The 19309-nt window shown below is 53.8% G+C and overlaps 1 protein-coding gene across 1 annotated transcript in view; it reads left to right on the forward strand.

The window, feature by feature from the left end:
- CACNA1C (calcium voltage-gated channel subunit alpha1 C) overlaps window positions 1–19309 on the forward strand; it is a 386005-nt gene that overhangs the window by 220662 nt on the left and 146034 nt on the right. The gene's annotated exons all lie outside the window — the stretch shown is intronic.

Here is a 19309-nt window from a genome sequence, read left to right on the forward strand (position 1 = left end):
ATGAGATTTCCCAGGCAAGAATACTGGAATGGGTTGCTATTTCTTTCTCCAGGAGATCTTCCTGACCCAGGGATTAAACTCAAGTCTCCTGCACTGGCAGGTGGATTCTTTACCTCTCAACCTGTGAATATGAAGTGTTTCCAATGCTGTAAAACCAGGCTGGTGCCCCCTGGGGTTGAGAGCTGCAATGCAAATGGGAGGGGTGGGCAGGAAGGGCTCTAAGAGTAGAGCGTTGGGGCAGGGGAAGGGCACCCCCCAGAGGAATGTAGCAGGAGCCTGCACGGTTGGTCTTGTCTGCAACTGGGTCCTTGGTCACAGGCTACACCTACACAGTGGTGTGAGTCAGACTTTACTTCAATCAGGATCCAAGTTCTGCACTGTCAACTCATCTAATTCTGTATGTTTGCATTCTGTATTTGTTTTCTTTTCTTCTTAGATTCCTAGGGAAATTTTCATATGAAAATCTCCAGCCTTATTTTAGCATTAAAAAAACAGAGAGAAACGTTTTTTTCCAGGACTCCTAAGAAAGATGGAGAGAATCCGGGTGCCCCTGGTGGCTGCACGTGGTAGTTACAGGGAGAGTGACCGGGTCCCCAGCCCCTAGGGAGCAGGTTCTTCAGAGTTTCAGGGCTGACCTGGTTCCTCCCTTCCTCCCTGAGGTTTCCTGTGCACCCTACAGGGCAGGACACCTGTCTGCATCCCTGAGCTTCTGACCTCTGACCCCAGACCTGAGCTGCAGGAGCCCCTATTTATATACAGATATGCCTTTTACCTGAGTGTTTAGAGTGTGCTGGGCTCTGACCTGCCTTGTCTTATTTAATCCTTAGGAGCCAGGATCAGGTTTTAGTGTCCTGAGTTTTTAAATAAACAGACAGATGCTCAAGAGCAATCTGTCAAGATCACCTGGTCTGTGGATTCTGTTCTAACTCCCTGGCTGCCCAGCCAAGGTTGGCTCCCTGACTCTGGACTTGAGCATGATAATTGTGTTAACCACTTAGTCCTGTCTGCCTCTATGCGACCCCATGAACTGTAGCCCCCCAGCTCCTTCCCCCTGTAGTTCCCCCAGAATCCTCCATGGGATTCTCCAGACAAGAATACTGGGGCGGGTTGCCTTTCCCTTCTCCAGGGGATCTTCCAGACTCAGGGATCGGACCAGGGTCTCCCGCATTGTAGGCAGATTCTTTACCATCTGAGCCACCAGGGAAGCCTGAGTGTGATGGCTGGGGCCAGTTGAGGGTGCGGCTGGCATGGGACAGGAAGGGCATGAGTGGCTCGTTCTGGCCATTGCGTTGAGCGCACGGAGCTTCTAGGAAGCGGGTGCATTGAGTCTAAGGTGCTGGCTATGCCTGTGCCGTCGTGCACTTTTCAGTGACACATGTGTGCACTCCGAGCCTCTGACAGAGAAACACCCAGAAGAGATGGAGTGTGGAAACAGGGCCGCGTAGCCCTCCTGAGCGTCTCGTCAACAAAGCTCATGCTGCTCCAGGTCCGAGGACACAATCTGTCCAGGATCGGCTGTTTTCTGTCTGCAGTTGGAGGGCCGAGAGGCAGCCCCGCAGGACCGTGGGGTGGGGCCGGCCCTTCGGGGTCTGTGGCCCGGACTGTGCCGAGCTTTGATCTGTGAAGCAGTGGCTGGCTGCCCGGCCTGCGGTCCTCCACGGCCCAGCCGAGGCTCCGGAGACCTCGGGCCCCTGCGAAGGGGCGGAGTTGTTGTCACCAGGCCTTCCCCTGTCACCACCTATTAAATTTCCTGGGGACCCAGCTGCCCCCCGCCTGCAGCTGCACAGCAGCCTCCTCCTGGCCGAGAGCTCTGGCAGGAAGCTGGGCCTCTCCCTCTCTTCACTGTTTCATTAGTGGTTTTCCGAAGGCGCGGGTCCAGCCTTGGCGGGGCCATGCCATTCGGAAGTACGCAAACACTTCATAAAACCAGGCTGTTGAAGGATTCCCAAACCCAGGAATCCGGTCCCTTAGAGGTCCAGGCTGGTGGCCTGGGGAGTCTGCTGCAGTGTTTCTGGAAACTTCCATGCCTGTGTGTGTCTCCCTCTCCAGTCATCCAGTCTGCTAGCAGTTCTTAGCTCTTTGGGGTTCACAAACCTCTTTTCGTATCTGGTGAAAGCTTTGAACTCTCCCCAGAAAAGTGTTTCCCTGGTGGCTCAGATGATAAAGAGGCTCTGCCTGCAATGCGTGAGATCTGGGTTCAATCCCCTGGAGGAGGGCATGGCAACCGACTCCAGTATTCTTGCCTGAGAAATTCCATGGACAGAGGAGCCTGGTGGGCTACAGTCCATGGGGTCCCAAAGAGTCGGACATGACTAACAAATACTTTCTTTCAGAAAGGCGCACCCATGCACACGCACACAGCGTTTTACTTAGAATCACAAGATGTTCACAGCCACCCGCTAAGGAGGGACCCAACTGAGAAACCCCCAGGGCTAAATAGCAGTTGCTTCCATATTTGGATGTCTTGGTGGAGTTTTCCTACCAAGAAGAAGGGTAAACAGGCTCGTCAGGTCTTTGTTTTTGAAATACCAGGAGCCTGGGCACCCCAGAACATGGCCTGAATGACCAGTTAACAGACAAACTCAGAGGCCAGAGTGGGAGCTTGGGGGCTGGGGGTGATGGGCCCCAGGGCGCAGCGTCACTGGGGGCAGCTGTTCAGAGCCCCAGGAGTCTCGGGGGTCTGGGGACAAGTCAAGAACGGCTGCAGGGGGCGAGAAGTGGTCTCTGGCAGGTGGGGAAGTGCAGCGAGCCTGATGGCCGTGGCCTGTGATGGCTGCTCTGGATACTGGGCAGAGGGACGCAAACGGAGCGCTTCCACGGCGCCTCCTCTGCCCCCAGATCGGTTCGGGGCCCCAGTGCCCTCACCTGAAGCCAACCTGCCTCCCCGTCCCTGGTCGCCCGAGACCAAGCCCCAGCTGCCCGCACCCTGCCAAGCGCCCAAAGCCGCATCTTCGAAGGCAACAGACACAAAATGTGCTTGTGTTCCTGACACACTCGTAACAGACACGTTTTCATCTGTGGCCTCATCAGATCAACCTCTGGACGGGTGTCCCCCTTGGACCCTTGGGGAGAATGAGGCAGGAGAAGAAGGTTCTGGGGCCAGCAGACAGGGAGCGAGCAGGCTCTCTGCTCTGATCACTGCCTGAGCGGAGCATCTGAAGGAAGGGCAGGAAAGACTGCGGAGCCTCCAGCCTGGTTCCCATGGTAACTTAGGTACCCTCCCCATGCCTCTGTTTTCCCGTCTTTAGAAAGGGCACAGGAGCACTTGCAGGCTGGTATGAGGACTCCGTAGATGGCGCGCAGAGAGCAGGTATTAACTGAGTGTGTGCCTGGCACATGGGGAGCACTGAGTGTTTGTTAATGAAGCTGCAAGCCTGGCAGCACAGATGGGCCCTTACACCAAGTCCTCGCCTTCTGGAAATTCCGAGCGTCCCCGTAAAGCCGAGGAAGGGAACGGAGTGTCACCTGGCTTTCCGTTAATTAGAGCGGGCTCCAGACTTGATGTGAGCCAGCTGGGGGTGGCTGGAGGCCCCCACCCAGAGCGTCATGGCCGAGCTGAGCACAAGCCTGCCGTCCACGGCGATGGCAGGGCAGGAGCTCGAGCTGTCACTGCGCCAGGATGACAGGAGGGCTGTGTCAACCCCAAGTGCCAGCACCTCCTGCTGCATTTCCCTCCTGGGCCTGTGATTTCACCAAAGCTGGATGATAACCCCGACAGCATCCAACCTTTCTGGCTATTTGTCTTGTCGGCTTGGGCTTCCCTGTGGCTCAGATAGTAAAGAATCCGCCTGCAGTGCGGGAGACCTGGGTTCGATCCCTGGGTTGGGAAGATCCCCTGGAGAAGGGAAAGGCTACACACTCCAGTATTCTTGCCTGGAAAATTCCATGGAGAGAGGAGCCTGGCGGGTTATGGTCTATGAGGCTGCAAAGAGTCAGACACGACTGAGCAACTCACACACACACACACACACACACATACACACACACACACATCTTATCGGCTGGCAGGCTCCAAGCCCTTTAAGGATGAGGATGGGGGAGGAGAGAGTACCAAGCGCAGCCAGCTGGGTGGGACGCCAGGTCCCAGAGCCAGGTTGCAGGGACTCCACCATGTGCCTGTCGAACCAGAGTCAGGTGCACATGGAGCTCAGGGAGCAGGAGCCAACCCACTGGAGGAGAAGGTAGCAGGTAGCCTGGCAGGCTGTGTGGAGACAGAAAACAAAGGCCTTGGCTCTCCAGGCCTCACTCTGCCATACACTGCTGTGTGACCTTTAGCAAGGCGCCTAACCTCTCTGAGCCTCAGGGTCCCATCTAGAAAACAGGGATGTTAATGTTGGCTCTGACTGCTTCACATGTGAAGTCATTTTGTAAATCTGAAAATGTCACCCTGCTGTTGTGAACTGCAGATGCTCAGCCTCGAGGGTTCCAGGGTCGCTGGAACTCTCGGAGTCCTAGTGTCGGGGCCAGCAGCCAGGCTCTGCGGCACCTCCTGCATCACCAGGACTTTGCTCCCTTCAACAGCTTATCCTTTGAGTCATGAGTTAAGCCACATCAATCATGATACCAATGAATAATAAGTTCTTTAGATATTTTCCGTTCCCATTTGATCCCCAGCTAGGAGCAAGGTTGTTTGGTTGTCTTTTGCTTAGTTTTCTAAAATGGATGAGAGTTGAAAGGGACAGGCGAATCCTGAGGGCCTCATATCTGGGGGGATTAGAATGGCCTTGTGGGGAGGGGGGAGGGGAACTTGGGTACCCAGGCGACAGCACAGACACACAGGGTCAGGATGTAGTGACGGGGCACACGCCAGTCTTCCCCAGTTCTCTGGAGGTCAGCCTGGTTTCCACACCCTTGACTCCTTTCTGATCAGCATTTCACCCCAAAAAATCAAGGTGAAGCAGACACAAATCCAGGCCAAACAGACATCTGGTGCTATGAACCTCCGGTCCTGCCCCACAGCTACCCAGCTGGGTGGGTTTTGTTTATTGCTCTGTCGGGAGCGGGGATGGGCTGCAGACAGAGGTGTCCCTAAGCCTCAGCAGGCAGGGATGGAAACCTTGGTGACGGAACAGCAGCTCCTCAGCTGGCATCGCCTCAAAGCTCCGCAGGGCCCAGAATAGCCGCTCCAAGGCTGCTCTCCTTTCCCTTCCCTTTTTTTCCCCCTTTAATTAATTTAAGCTTTTTTGATTAAGTGACAGCTTTCATCACTCCTGGCAGCTGCTGAGAGACAAGATAATTTATAGATGCACTGACACTATATGATTAGGACAAGTACCACAAATAACAGACGAGAGATACACTGAGCAAGCTGATGGCCTTAGCTCATCGGTGCCTCCCCAACCTGCCTGGCGAGTCCCAGGTAGACGTCCTGCGTCAGCCTGGGGTACCCCCCCCCCCCGAAGGCTGCAGGTAAACACGGCTTCACCCCGGTGCCCCAGGGCTTTCTCAGAGCTGCCTGGTTCTGCTGGGGAAGCACTTAACTCCTTAAGTCCTCTGGTCAGAACTTCCTGGCCAGTTACCAGGGCATCCCTGGGGTCTTGGTCCAGGCAGGACCCAGGACACAGGGGGTCCTGGGCCGGTCACTTCTGGTTGACCTTGAGCATGCCCTCCTCCTCCCCCGACTGGACGCCATGGAAATGCCACCGTTGTCTCTGGGGCTCACGATGGAAAAGCTGAGAGTCACTTCTAGTCCCCCAGCAAAGACAGTAATTAAATCACCCAGGAAATACAGGCTCTGTCCTCCATCCATGGCCCTTCATAACTGTCTTGGGTGGCCACAGTCCATGGGGTCACAAAGAGTCGGACACAAGTTAGCAGCTGAGCACTCACAGCACAGAAAACCCTAGCTGTAGATACACAGCACCCCCTGTCTTAAACCCTCAAGAACATACTGTGTTACCCCTTCCTCGTGTCAAGTGGAGGTGCTCCTGGGTGAGCCTCCCCCTCCTCCTGGGTGGAGCGTGTGTCCTTTTCCACGCCCTCAGTCCGGCCTTCTAAGTGTTCCTTGTCTCAGGGTGAAGGGCACCCTCCCTGGGTCAGAAAGAGTCCAGGTGTTTCTCGTGCAAGGGATGCTGTGTATTTACACCTAGTATTTTCTGTGCTGTGCTGTGCCAAGCTTAGGAGCATCCAACTCTGCAACTGCATGGACCGTAGCCCCACCAGGCTCCTCTGTCCGTGGAATTCTCCAGGCAAGAATACTGGAGCAGGTTGCTATTTCCTACTCCAGGGGATCTTCCCGACCCAGGGATCGAACCCTCACCTCCTGCACTGGCAGGCGGTTCTTTACCACTGAGTTACCTGGGAAGCCCAGTATTTTCTAGGCAGGATTAAACAGGAGACAGTCAGCCCTGTGCAGCCCTGAGGATTAGCAGCTCAATCGGAAGCCAAGATTCCCCTTCACCTGGGGGTCCGGCCTGCCATGCATGGCCTCTGCCCACATGGCTGGAGGGAAGGAGGAGGGGACCTGGGTTCCAGAAGGTTAAGTGGACAAACCACACTGAGATAAACGGGCACCTTGTCAGCTTCTGGGGGCTGGCTGCTTGTGGAGTGGAGAAGCAAAGCCATGGGGGTTCCTGTGAAAGAACGCATGTTTGCGGCTGGTTCTTTGGTGGCTGTTCTTGGCAAAGAGCTGAGTGTGAAAGATTGAGGATAGCCTGGGAGGAATCGAGCTACAGGACTAGGGGGGAAGGATCCATCATCCCATCCACGTTCCTAGCGCCTCCCGCAGCTGGTGCAAGGCTAAGCTGACCACAGGCATCCAGCATCACACGGTCAACTGCCCGGGGGACCTGCCTTGTCAGGGCACCCCTGCCTCCCTGTGCCCACCTGACAGCCAGACCACCTGGTCCGGGTTCCTCGGAGGTCTTCTGCTCCCTGAGGGATATTGCGAAAACTGGGGACAGGACATGATTCTACTGAGCCAAGTCACTTTATGCTTTTAAGATTTTTTTATTTTAAATATCCATAGATTCATAGGAGCTTTCAGTGGCAGGACAGAGAGGTCTGCTATGACGTGGATGTTTGATCTCTTGTTATGGTCCAACAGGACTCTGAGACTCTGCACTTTTAAAGACTATTGTCTGTCTGTTGTTCACATTGGGTCATTTCTGTTCTATCTTCAAACTCACTGAGTCTTTTCTGTTGTTTCCATTCTGCTATTGAGCCCATTCATTCAGTTTTTAAATTTCCTTCATTACTGTTTTCAAGTCTAAAATTTCCTGTTTTTTTGGCTGAGGTGTTCTGTTTCTTTTCTGAGACTTTCCATTTTTTCATTGCTTCAAGCATGTTTGTAAATTGCTTGTTGAAGCAGTTTTATGATGGCTACTGTAAAATCCTTGCCAGATAATTCTAACATCCGGGTCATCTCAGTGGTGGTATATGTTGATTGTTTTTTTTCTCATTCAAGTTGACATTTTCCTGGTTCTTGGTGTGGTGAGTGATTTTGAGAGCAAACTGGACATTCTGCTTGTTATTTAGAATCTTGTGTTCTTGCCGGCTTGCCACGTAACTGTGCCCTTTAAGATGGCTGAAATGGTAAATTTTATGCTATGCGTGTTTTATTGCAATGTGGAGTGACGTGTGTCTTGCTAGGCTGCCCCTTTCCTGGGCCCTTGGCTAAAACAGCTGACCTCAGTCATGTACGTGTCCATTTGTCTGCACCCGTTGGCATTTCTCTGTTCCCCGGAAACCTGGGGAGCTCACCCATGTGCCTTTCCGTGAGTGCTGAGACCCCTCGTCACTGCACCTCCTGGTCTTCCTCGTACAGTCATCTTACGTTTGCTTCATTTGTAGTGTCTGTGGATTTTATTCGCACTTTGTGGGATGAATGGGGAAACTATGTCTGCTCCATCTTTCCAGAAGCAGAAGTCTCCAGGTCACTTTATTTTATGGAGCAAGTTCTGCCCATGTTTCATTTCTGCTGCCGGCCAGTGAGTCTCCCTCATTTCCACACAGTGTATAAAACTAGGGCTGACAGCGTCTTCTGTTCAAGGGTTCATACTTCTCCAATCGCCTGTTAACATTTCTAAACATTTCCAGAGCAGCAGAGAAGTCTCCCAGTGTCATTCATCATAGCATTTCACTGCCCATCGTCTCCGTTGCCCCAGGCTCAGTAACGCTAATCCCCGGTGCATTTAACGAGTGCCCATTCACAATCATAAAGTTAGTTTATTCTTTGTGTGCAGACACTTCTCATATTGTCTTAATCACGGCTTTCCTCAGCTCACGCCTTCTTTCCCGTCCTCACTTTATCAGCACGTATGATTAAATATGCTTGGGCTGGATTTTCCCTTTCTTCTTCATTATGATGGCTGGCTTTTAAAACACTGCTGGGAGCAAATGCCCTGGCGTGGCACCCGAGGCACTGGGCTTTGAGTTGGGGTATCTGGTTTCACTACTCACCCGCTAATCATTCGATTCCCCGGAGCCTCAGATTCCTCATCGTTAAAATGAGGGAAGACGAATTGGGCTGTCTGTCCCTAAGGCCGTTCCTGTGGGATCAACTCCACGTTCAGTCCACTCCCTGTTGTTGAATTAAAGTCATTATCCGACTGGGGTAGGGGTGAGGCAAACGTGTCCCTGACAATTATCTGCTGGCAGGTGGACAGTAGGTGCAGAATTTCAATCGAGACACCTATGTGGGATCTGTCCCTATAGTTTTTTTATCTCTGTTGACAACTGTGCTTGGAGCAATACACAAGTTCTAAGTGACTTTTCTTCTCCCTTGAAGCCAGGTGCCTTCATCACACGTCCTCTTTGGCCTCTTCCTTTCCGTCTCCCACGACCCCCTCTACTCCTTCCTTCCTTCCTGAGTGCTCACGTGGGCAAAGCATGTCACCTGTGCTCCCCTGACATGGAGAAAAGAGCTAAGGCATTGCCGGGGCAGAAAGAGCCAACCATGGCTGTGCCCAAATCCCCATCAGGGTGAGGGATGAAATAAGGCGGGAGCGGAAACGGGGCAGAAGTAGGGCCACAGGGCAGAGATGGATGAGCCGGGCGGCCCAGGGAGACAGAAAGGCAAACCCAGGAGCAACGTCTGTCGGGCGGGAATGAATCATGGTCACCTGCCGGCTGCCAGGGCCCAGCAGGCTGGCAGTGCTGGCCTCTCTCAGGCTCCGGTCATTTGTAGCTTCCAGTCTGGGATGGCAGGACTGGGTGTCCTGCTCCTATTAGAGTCGGCCAGAGGGACCAGTCCCTCCACGGAGCAGGTAGCCTGGCTGGTCATGGGGCCCGTGGTCTTACAGGATCTGCATCACCTCAGCCCCTACAGGGCGTCGTGTCGGCCGTCCCCTGCCCCCCGCCCCAGCTCTGGGAACAAGACCCCAGCTTCCCATCATCCCCTGCAGGAAAGGGTGGAGAAGTAGCCCCCACCCCACACCACCCAAGCGTCTGGCTTTAGGAGGTTTTCAAGAAAGAGATCCAGGAGGTTCAAGGCGATGGATCTGGGAGGTTCGTGTTGATGTTTCACTTCCAAGGACCCTGATTTCCATGGAGCACTTTGTGCAGAAGAAGCCAAAACCAAACAAAGGGAAAGGGAATAGGCCAGCCTGGAGTACAAAGCACCTTGACCCTGCCTATGTACATACATGCGTGCATGCATGTGTGTGTGTGCGTGCGTGTGCACGCTCAGCACAGGTGTGTCTCCCAAGGGATGACCCTGTGAGGATGCCCTGTCCTTTGCTGCCCCCGCGTCAGTGCCTCTCGGGTCTCCCTGTGTTTTCTGAGGGGTGGGGAATGAGGGCGGACGCCTAGCAGGTGGGAGACAGAGGAAGGAGAGGGCGCATCAAGGAGACGGGCAGTGACTGGAACCCCGGGTGGGGCGCTGAGTATGCTCTGCTGTGGGCTCCAGGCCCCAGCTCTCCTACTGATCAGGTCCTCTTAGTTCAGTCACCTCCAGCCCTCAGCGAGCACTCGGTAAACCATCTCATCTCTTTGAACCGGGGGATAAGTACCTTGATCAATGTGTAAACAAGTAGATATAACAGATGACTAGCAAACGGATTTCCTGCATTTTCAAACTGCTGAAGCCAGATGGAGGGACTATTTTGAAGGAAAAGAGAGTGTTTGATCCAGGGGGATCTCTAATCTGCCAACTGTGACCCAACACACACTTCTACACAACAGTATCACAGGGTGGGTAAGACCCAGCACACACTTCTACACAGCGGTGTCACGAGGTGGGTAAGATGGGACATCACCAAGGAAAGACTGAGGAATGTGCAGTTTGGCCCAAATCTAACAACCAAAATATAGGTGATCTTTATAATATAAGCTAAGAGGCTGGGGGAAAGACATTCTGTAACACAGGCCAGCTAGGCTAGCCTAGGCTGGCCAGCCTAGGCCCGCACCCACCTAGGCTCTTCTGGAGAATGAGTGAGTGAATAAATGACTGAATGAATGAGTGAATGAATGAGTGAGGGAATGAGTGGCGGCATGAATGAATGAGTGAGTGAACGAGTGAGTGATTGCAAAATGAGTGAATACAACCTGACAGGCTGAGGCTGGCCCCCCATCCTCCCCCAACCCTGCCCATGTCCCCCACACCTTTCCCCTTGGCTGCATAAATTGCTGTGTGAATTGATGGTGCCTGTCAGATAAAGCCACCTGAGATGGAAATGTTCATTTATTGGCACAGACGTGTGTCGGCTCAGCTCTGATGGATGCTCTGCCGCTGCTCCAAAGCCTGCAGTCCTGGAACCACGCACGGCGGGACCGCAACTGCTGGGTCTGCGCCTTGACCACTGCTTCGGGTTGGAGATGGCCGTGCCGTCATCTCTCCCAGGTCCCATGCCACGTGGTCCCAGCCTGCCACACCTGCCCCGGGCTGGAGAAGGGCTCCCTCCTTCCATCTGTAATGCTCCCGCATCCTGCTGGTTTGGCCATTATTTGAATATAGGATTTCCAGTGGAGACTGTGAGGGATAGGAGACCAAGCTCCTGGGGCCCACCCTGCCTGAGGCCACACAGGCAAACTGGATGGTTGGAGCTCAAGCCTTGGGCCGGGCATCGGCCGCCTGTGGGCCCTGGACAGGCTGCTTGACCTCGCAGAGCCTCAGGCTCCTCGCCTGTGGTGGTGATGGTACCTGAGACCAGCCCCCGGGGACGGGAGCGTGTTAACTGCAAGCATCCACAGTGGTGGCTGCTCCAGCCACCTCTACTGTCCTTACCCCTCAGTGTCTCCTATAAGAGGACTGACCCACCGTCCAGGCCCCTGGTAAGCCAGCACCTGGGAGCGGGTACTTCCTGAGATGTGAACTCTGGGGAGGACGCCAGCGTCCTGTGCCGATGACGACCCTGCTCCCCTGTGCCGGGTGAGTCCCCGGGGTGTAGATGCCACCTGGGATGCACGAGTGTCGAGTGGGAGCTCCACCTGGACCCGCCGTCTCAGAGGAAAGGCCGGTCCTCTAGACGTTCATCACTTTTCCCAGATCACAGACACCACCCGGTCTGGGGGCCCAGTGTCTGGCCTGGATCCTGGGAGAGCCCTAGGTGCCCTTTGCCTCTGGCTGGTGTTGGAAAGGGGCACCCAAGCTCACTGGTATGACAGCTTCATGCAGGCCTCGCCGTGTTGTGATGGCCTCTGTCCCTTCTGACCCTACCCCCCACTTGGCTGCTCTGACCAGGGCGCGACTTCTTCAGCTGCAGGCCCCAGAGTGCTGACTGTCCGTGGACTGCATCAGAACTCGGGTCCCTGAGGCCAGACGTCTGACCTGTCCACGGGCTGTTTGATTCTGGCCCAGCCCAGAGATCCTGTCTCCCCAGACCCTGGGCTGTGGTGTAGGGGTGGGAGAGGGTGGCAGCTGAGAGCAGTGACTCAGGGGAGGGCATCAGGCCAGAGGCTGCTGGTGCTCTGAACTCTGGCTGGGTGCAGCCACCCTGGAGTCACACGGGGACTTCCAGCCACAGGAGCCAGAGGTCAGTGGGAACCTGGCTGTGGTCAGACAGAGGGTCCAGGTCACTGGCTTGCTTTCTGCCCAGAAGGTAGAGAAATGGTCAGCTCTCCCCAGAGGATCCAAGCCTCACGCCCTGCAGGCCCTTTCTCCAGGCCTGTTGGACACGTCCCCCTTTGTGCACCACGGGGGGCTCCCACTACACACGGGGTCTCTGAGGGCAGACCCCGGGCTTCATGGGCGTAACTTCAGGAGACTTACCCAAGGACTTCGTTCTGGGTGTAGACTCCAGTGATATCACACTTCTTTCCTGCTCTTGTGCATCTTCTCTTCCTGGCTATTCTGCCTTTTTCCTCCTTTTCGTCTTCCAGTTTTCCTCTCTAGCACTGTTGACAATTTTTATTTTACTTTTGAAATTGAGGTCTGGGCTTCCCTGGTGGCTCAGACAGTAAAGAATCTGCCTGCAATGCGAGAGACCGGGGTTTGATCCCTGGGTCGGGAAGATCCCCTGGAGGAAGGCATGGCAACCCACTCCAGTATTCTTGCCTGGAGAATCCCATGGACAGAGGAAGCCTGACAGGCTGCAGTCCATGGGGTGGCAAAGAATTGGACATGACTGAGCGACTTAGCACAGCACAGCACATGGCTTATATACAATATTATGTTAGTTTCAGGAGTACAACGTAGTGATTCATAATTTTTGAAGGTTATACTCCAAGTTACAAATATATTTCTGTATATTAATTTTGTATCCTCCAGCTTTGCTGAATTCATTGATGAGCTCTAGTCGATTTTTGGCGGTGGCTTTACGATTTTCTATGTATAGTATCATGTCGTCTGCAAACAGGGACAGTTTTAATTCTCCCTTTTCCAATTTGGATTGCTTTTCCTACTTTATCTTCTCTGATTGCTGTAGCCAGGACCTCCAATACTATGCTGAGTAAATGTGGCAAGTGGGCTTCCTCGTCTTAAGGAAATGCCTTTGGCTCTCCACTGTTCAGTAGGATGTTGTTTGTGTTGTTGTTTAGTCGCTCCATCATATCCGACTCTCTGCGACCCCATGGATGGTAGCCCAGCAGGCTCCTCCATCCATTGGATTCTCCAGGCAAGAATATTGGAATGGCAGTATTCCAGTATTGGCAGAGGCAAGAATGCATGCCCTCCTCCAGGGGATCTTCCCAATCCAGGGATAGAACCCGTGTCTCTTATGTCTCCTGCATGGGCAGGCAGATTCTTTACCTCTAGCGCCACGTGGGAAGCTCTGACAATGGTTTGGGATTCTTTAAATGTATTGTTGGATTCAGTTTGCTAATACTTTGTTAATGATTTTTGATCTATGTCCTTCGGTGATATTGGCCTGCAATTTCTATCTTTTGTGCTGTGTTTGGCTTTGGGATCAGGGTGATGGTGGCCTCACAGAATGATTTTGGAAGCATTCCTTTCTGTGCAATTTTTTGGAACAGTTTCAGAAGGACGGGTGTTAACTCTTCTCTAAATGTTTAGTAGAATTCACCTGTGAAGCCATCTGGTCCTGGACTTTCGTTTTGGTAATTGGTCAATTTCATTTCTGGTAATTGGTCTGTTCATATGTTCTATCTTACCCTGATTCAGTCTTGGAACATTATATATTTCTAGGAATTTTTCCACTTCTAGGTTTTCTATTTTATTGGTGCATACTCAGTTACAGTCACGTCTTAATGATCCTTTGTATTTCTGTGGTGTGGGTTGTAACTTCTCTTTCATTTCTGATTTTACTCATTTGAGCCCTCTGTTTTTTCCCCAAAGAGTCTGGCCAAAGGTTTATGAATTTTATCTCTTCAAAGAATCAGCTGTTAATTTCATTAATCCTTTCTATGATTTTTTAATTGCCTGTTTCATTTATTTCTGCTCTGATTTTTATGGCAGCACTTGGATATAAAGCCAGGTGGTCTCCCTTCAGAGACAGGGCTCCCAACACCATGCCCTGAGCCTCACCTAACACAACAGGGTGGGAAGACAGGTGGGAGTCTGGCCGGTGACCCCCATGGAGCAGGGGAGGGGCAGCCGTGCTTACCTGGCACCTGCTGTGAGTGTCAGGGCCACACACCAGACTCCACCCATCTTCATCACAACCCTCTGAAAAGCATCACTGGCATCATGCTTTGTGATTGAGGACCCTGGGGGTCAGAGAAACTAAGGGGTAGACCACAGCCCACACAGCCAAAGAGAGCAGAGGCTGGACTCAAACCCAGGTTCTCCACACTCCTGACTTTCCAGGACAGTCATCCTGTCCACATAGAGGCTGCACCACCCTTTGTGAGAACTCCTGCTCCACCAGCGTGTCTATACCTGCCTGAACCTGGGGTCTGGTCGTTTCCATAACACGCTGACGTGCTCATCCCCGGGCCTGTCCCAGCCCCAGTTAACCTCATCTCTGGACAGGGCCCAGGTTCCCCAAGAGGTCAGCGCAGGTGGCCTTCAGAGCCAGGACCTGGGCTTGTCCCCCCAACATCCTCTGGTGACCTGTGACTCGGCATCAAGGGGTCCAGGCTGTTACTGCTGCTAATCAGAGATGCTAACCCCTGCTAGTGGATTGCCCTCCCGTGGAGCAGAAGGTCCTGCTTAAGTTAAAATCTCATTTCCTTGAAAAGGCCCTGTGAGTTGAGGGGTATGGATGCTCCAGGCACCCTCTGGAGTTATTTGGGCCCGGAGGCTCCCCAGAAAGCTGGGGTGACCATCCGGCTCCACCAGCTACAGAGGTAACTGCTCTGAGGTCACCAACCTGAGGGACACCTTACCCTCGAGCCCGCCCTGGAGCCCCTTGTGGTCTGCGGACTCCTGGGAAACACATATGCACCAGACACTGAGCTCTCCATGATTTCTCATGGCCGGGCAGAGGAAGGAAGCGGCGTTCATTTCACAGATTAGAAAACTGAGGCCCAGAGAAGCAGCGTGCCCCACCCCCCGGAACAGAGGCTTCTCAACCTAGTTGGGGTCTCAGCACTGAGGTGGGTGTGGGCTGGGCCACATGGAGGAGAGGGTCAGCAGGGCCTGACTGCCAAGGCCCTTGGTGTGGCCCATAAACTCGGAGCAAGGTGACTGCTTCTCGAGAACGTACAAGGTCCAGCAGGTGGACATGGCCTGCTCCCCATCAAGCCTCTGCTGGGGGTGCCAAGCAGAGCCAGGCCTTCCATGGGACTCAGAGCGAGACCCCCGGCCTGGATCCGCTGAGCCCCAGGGCCTTCTCACCTGCAGAAAATATACCGTTTCTGACGGTCATTGTGAGGATGGAATGTGAGGGTAGGGGACTCTGGGCAGCTCTGGAGCAAGACGTGTGTCCTCAGACTTTGGTCCCATCTGCTACCAAAGTGTAGGAAACACTCATTTCAGCCAGATCCTGAATTAGTAAAAATGGCCCAATAGCCAAAAATGTAAACTGTATCTGGTGACGGAGTTTAAATTCCAAGAAGTCACTTTGATTGCCTTTTTCAATATTAACATTTGATTTTTTATTTGACTGCACCAGGTCTTAGTTGCAGCATGGGGAATCCAGTTCCCTGACCAGGGATCGAACCAAGGCCCCCTGCACTGGAAGCATGGAGTTTCAGCCCCTGGACTCCTAGGGAGTCCCTATTGCCTTTAAATAAAATGCTCATATTATTTTTCTCATCCTCCCAACTCAAAGGCCGGAAAATGTAAAGCTGAGCAAAACCCTTTTCAGGGAACTTATATGTGTTTATAAAACATATTGTGATGATAATATTTTTAATATTTTCAATCAACCCAGCAATTCAGTAACTTGAAAACTCTGCTTCATAAGTGAGAACATGTGAAGGCAAAGAATAAAAGACTTACTTGGCTAAAGTCACAAAGCAACTGAGAGGCCATACCTGGTCAGACCTTCCCACCTGAAGCATCCAGCCTCTAAAAACCCCATAGTCGCAACTGGTTTATTGAGGGACGAATGGGATTCCCCTTAGGAAAGGGGGTTGTCTGAGAGGACCAGTCAGATTTCTACGGCCCAAGCAGAACAGCTAGTGGCCGAGTCCCGGCTGTTAGAAGAGAGGGCCTCCCTCCCTGCGTGTCTGCACTCCCGTCCTCTCTCCTCACTTGTCCTGGATGGTCCCTAGCCTTCCCATCATCCTCCATCCTTGTGCTAAGATGCAGTGAACTTGGCAGTGAGTGAAATACTGCTCTCTGCTTCTCTTCTTGGGGGAAATCCATCAGTAATTAGACGCATTTTTCAATTTTGCCACCTAGAAACAGAAAATGCCCATAAATCTCCCCAAACAGAAATCAGATGTAACTGATTTAATTACCAAGGAGTAAACAAGGTGATTCTGTTTCCGTAAGACACCCAAATGTGTTCGTAACTGGCTCATTAAGCTATTGTAGAACCGATTATTCACTGTGAGGCAGAGGCGGGGAGCAGACGCAGGCTTTCATGGGAAGGTGATGGGCTGGTGCTACCAGGGCAGGGGGCTGGTGCCAGGGACCACGGGGCAGGGGAGGGGAACAGCCCAGTGGGGATGGCACCTCTGCAGACAAGTCTGTGACCCTGAGGCAGGCCTTGTCCTTCCTCACCTAGACACCCCTCTCCTTCCCCAAGTCCCCCCCATCCTCCACCACGGCCATCCTGTAGGAAGGCGCTCTCAAGCTTCCTCAGGTGGGTTTACCTACAAGGAGTGGGTGGGTACTTTGCGAGCCTCACTGAGGTGGAATTGGGGTGACCACAGCCTCTAACTCATCTGGGATAACCCCGACGCACTTTGTCCCCGTGGATTAGTCGCAGGCTCTCTTTCACTCTCAAAGCTGCCCTTGTTTGGATGATAAACTGTGTGGCCACTCTGTGCATCCGGCAGGGAAGGGACAGCTTATAAGTCGGCACCAATGGATAGATGGTCACTGTGTTGAGAAGGATGCTGAGGTCGTGATATGGGTCAGCAGGTGAGTTCACAGTGATGGCTGAGCAGCGTCTACTGGAGTGGGGGGGTGGTGGACAGGCCAGCAGGTAGAGGTGGCTTGCGTCCAGGGTCTCTGTGGCCCCAGCATTCATTGTCCCATCTACCATAGGGTTTATATCCACAAGTCAGAGCAGCAGCATAATACAGGGACAGTGAAGACTGTTTAGGGAGCTGTTTCCCCATCCAGACGGGGAGAACAGAAGCTGGGAGATAATCCCCGGGCTTCCGCCACCCTCAGCCCCAGACCCTCACCCCTCACAGCTGAGGAAGCAGTGCCAGGAGGACTGGGTTTAGGCCTTGCTGCCCTGGTGGGCTCCACAGCTGTGGGAGGGGGCCAAGCCCTCCGCACTCCCCCACTTGGGACGTCAGCCTTTCCTGGGTACCTGCGCTCCCTCAGCACAGATCAGGAAGCTCCCGCTGACCCCACATAGGCTGGGGCACATTCTCAGCATCACAGGGCTCTGTGCTTGTTTTTAGTGGGTCTGCACACATTTCAACCAGTTCCCAAGATCAAACAAACAGGGGGTCCCTGCTGAACCTCAGCATACCTCAGGGCACAGTGACCCCCAGGACTCAAGCCCGAGGAGGCCGCAAGGAGTCGTGAACTCACAGGCCCAGAGGCACCAAGGCATCAGCTTCCTCAGTCATGCCGTTCTCCACCCCCGGATGTTTCTATAGCAACATACGGTGTTTTGAAAGGATGACCAAGCTGTTTCACTTGCTTACGCTTTCTTGTTTGTTTTTTGGTTTTGAAGAGGGGGTTGGAATGAATTCTGTAAGGACTCTCATACCTCTAACGTCGGGGGAACACAGCGCTGCTCACAAAAGCAGTGCCACATGCACACTGACACACTCACACACACACATTCACACACACCCACCGCCCAGATCACTGTGTCTGAGCTTCTTGGCTTCTGGCACCTGCTTCTTCCCTGGGTCCTTGTCTGAATCCATCTTCCTGACTTCTCGGCCCTTTTCAGCTCTGGCTCAGACCCTTAAACCTCAGGGGTCTTGTCCCGCTTGTGTCTTAGGGGATAAGCGGGACCAGGGAGGCAGAGAGATGGATGGACCTCGGGCCTTGGGTCAGGAAGTCCAGCGGGTCCTGGGTCCCAGGCGTGTGCCTCCCAGGCCTCACCTTCTCAGTGTCCCAGTCTCTCCAGCAGGGAGGTAGCTCGGATCATCTCTCAGTTCCTTTGTCTCTCAGACCCCATGGTTGTACACGGGACGCCGTCACTCCTGCCTGGAGACGGTTTCCTTGATGTGGAGCCCAGCCCCAGCTCTCCTCTGACAACAAACTCTCCAGGGCCCACTTGTCCAGCCACTCCCATGAGCCTAGCTCCTCTCTGAGCCCACCTCCCATGCGTCTGGCACCAGCAGCTCCGCCTCGAGTCCAGAATGGGTCTCCTGGCCTTGGTGCCTGGAAGCACACATTTGAGACCTTTCCCAGGAGCCTCTGGGGCACCTGAAGTTGAGGAACAGCAGCCCATGTGCTGAGGAAGCCGGGTCAGATCCCACAGCCAGATCTCCTCCAGTCTGTCTGGGTAGGGCCCAGGGTTCTGCCCTTTTCAACTTTGCGTTCCCAAACCCTGAGCTGGGCTCAGAAGGCCACCTCTGGCTTAGTGTCTCAGAGATGGGGAAGATGGGCTTGGGGGCGGGGGGGTTGTGGTGAACCAGCAATTCACCAGCTGGGTGGGCTGCAAATGGTGTGTCCTCCAGGATGCCCCATCCGCTGTGTGGGTGGGACGTGGGGGTCTTCAGTGAGCTCCTCCTGACACGCGAGGAGGGGCCGTGGGTCTGGGGTCTGAGTCGATGACTCCTGGAGGCCAGGGCTCCTGTAGAGTGAACACCCATGTGTGAAGGCCACGGGCAGCCTCCGCCCGGTGGGGTCATGACGGCTCCATGCTGGAGAGCAGCTGCTGGGGCGGGGGATGGGGGGAGACGATGAATCAGCCGCGAGTCGGCTGGAGCCGAGCCGAGTGTGGACTCGTGGAGCAGAGCCTCATCCGCAGCAGGGCTCTCTTAGTGGGCGGAGAGGGAGGAGGACCACCCCACCCAACCCCACCCAGTGCCCGCCCCATCCTGGGAACGCTGGGGCCCCTGCTGGCCTGGTCTTGGTCTTTGGACAAAGAGTTTTGTTTTCTGAAGGAAAGGTCGGAGCGCGTGGGCAGCTGCCTCTGTCTCCTGACTGTTGGAGGTTCCCAGACTCCCCTTCTGGGTTTCAGGAGGCTGGCCTGCAGCTCCTGGGTTTGTGACTCAGAACTGTGGCACTTTCTCTGCGCTTCCAACTCCTCCCTCAGCTCTCTCATCCTGAGTTCTCGCCTGAGAAGTTCAAGCAGGTGTTCACTGATTAAGATTTCTCAAAGGTGTGCAGTTTTCCCACCACCCTAATTTCTGCCTTTTAAGACTAGAAGACTAGTGGATCTGAGCATGCCTGTGGAACGGACCGTGGGATTGTGGGTGTGGCAGGGGTCCCTCCCAG

This window comes from Budorcas taxicolor, chromosome 5 (assembly GCF_023091745.1).
Source record: "Budorcas taxicolor isolate Tak-1 chromosome 5, Takin1.1, whole genome shotgun sequence".
NCBI lineage: Eukaryota > Metazoa > Chordata > Mammalia > Artiodactyla > Bovidae > Budorcas > Budorcas taxicolor.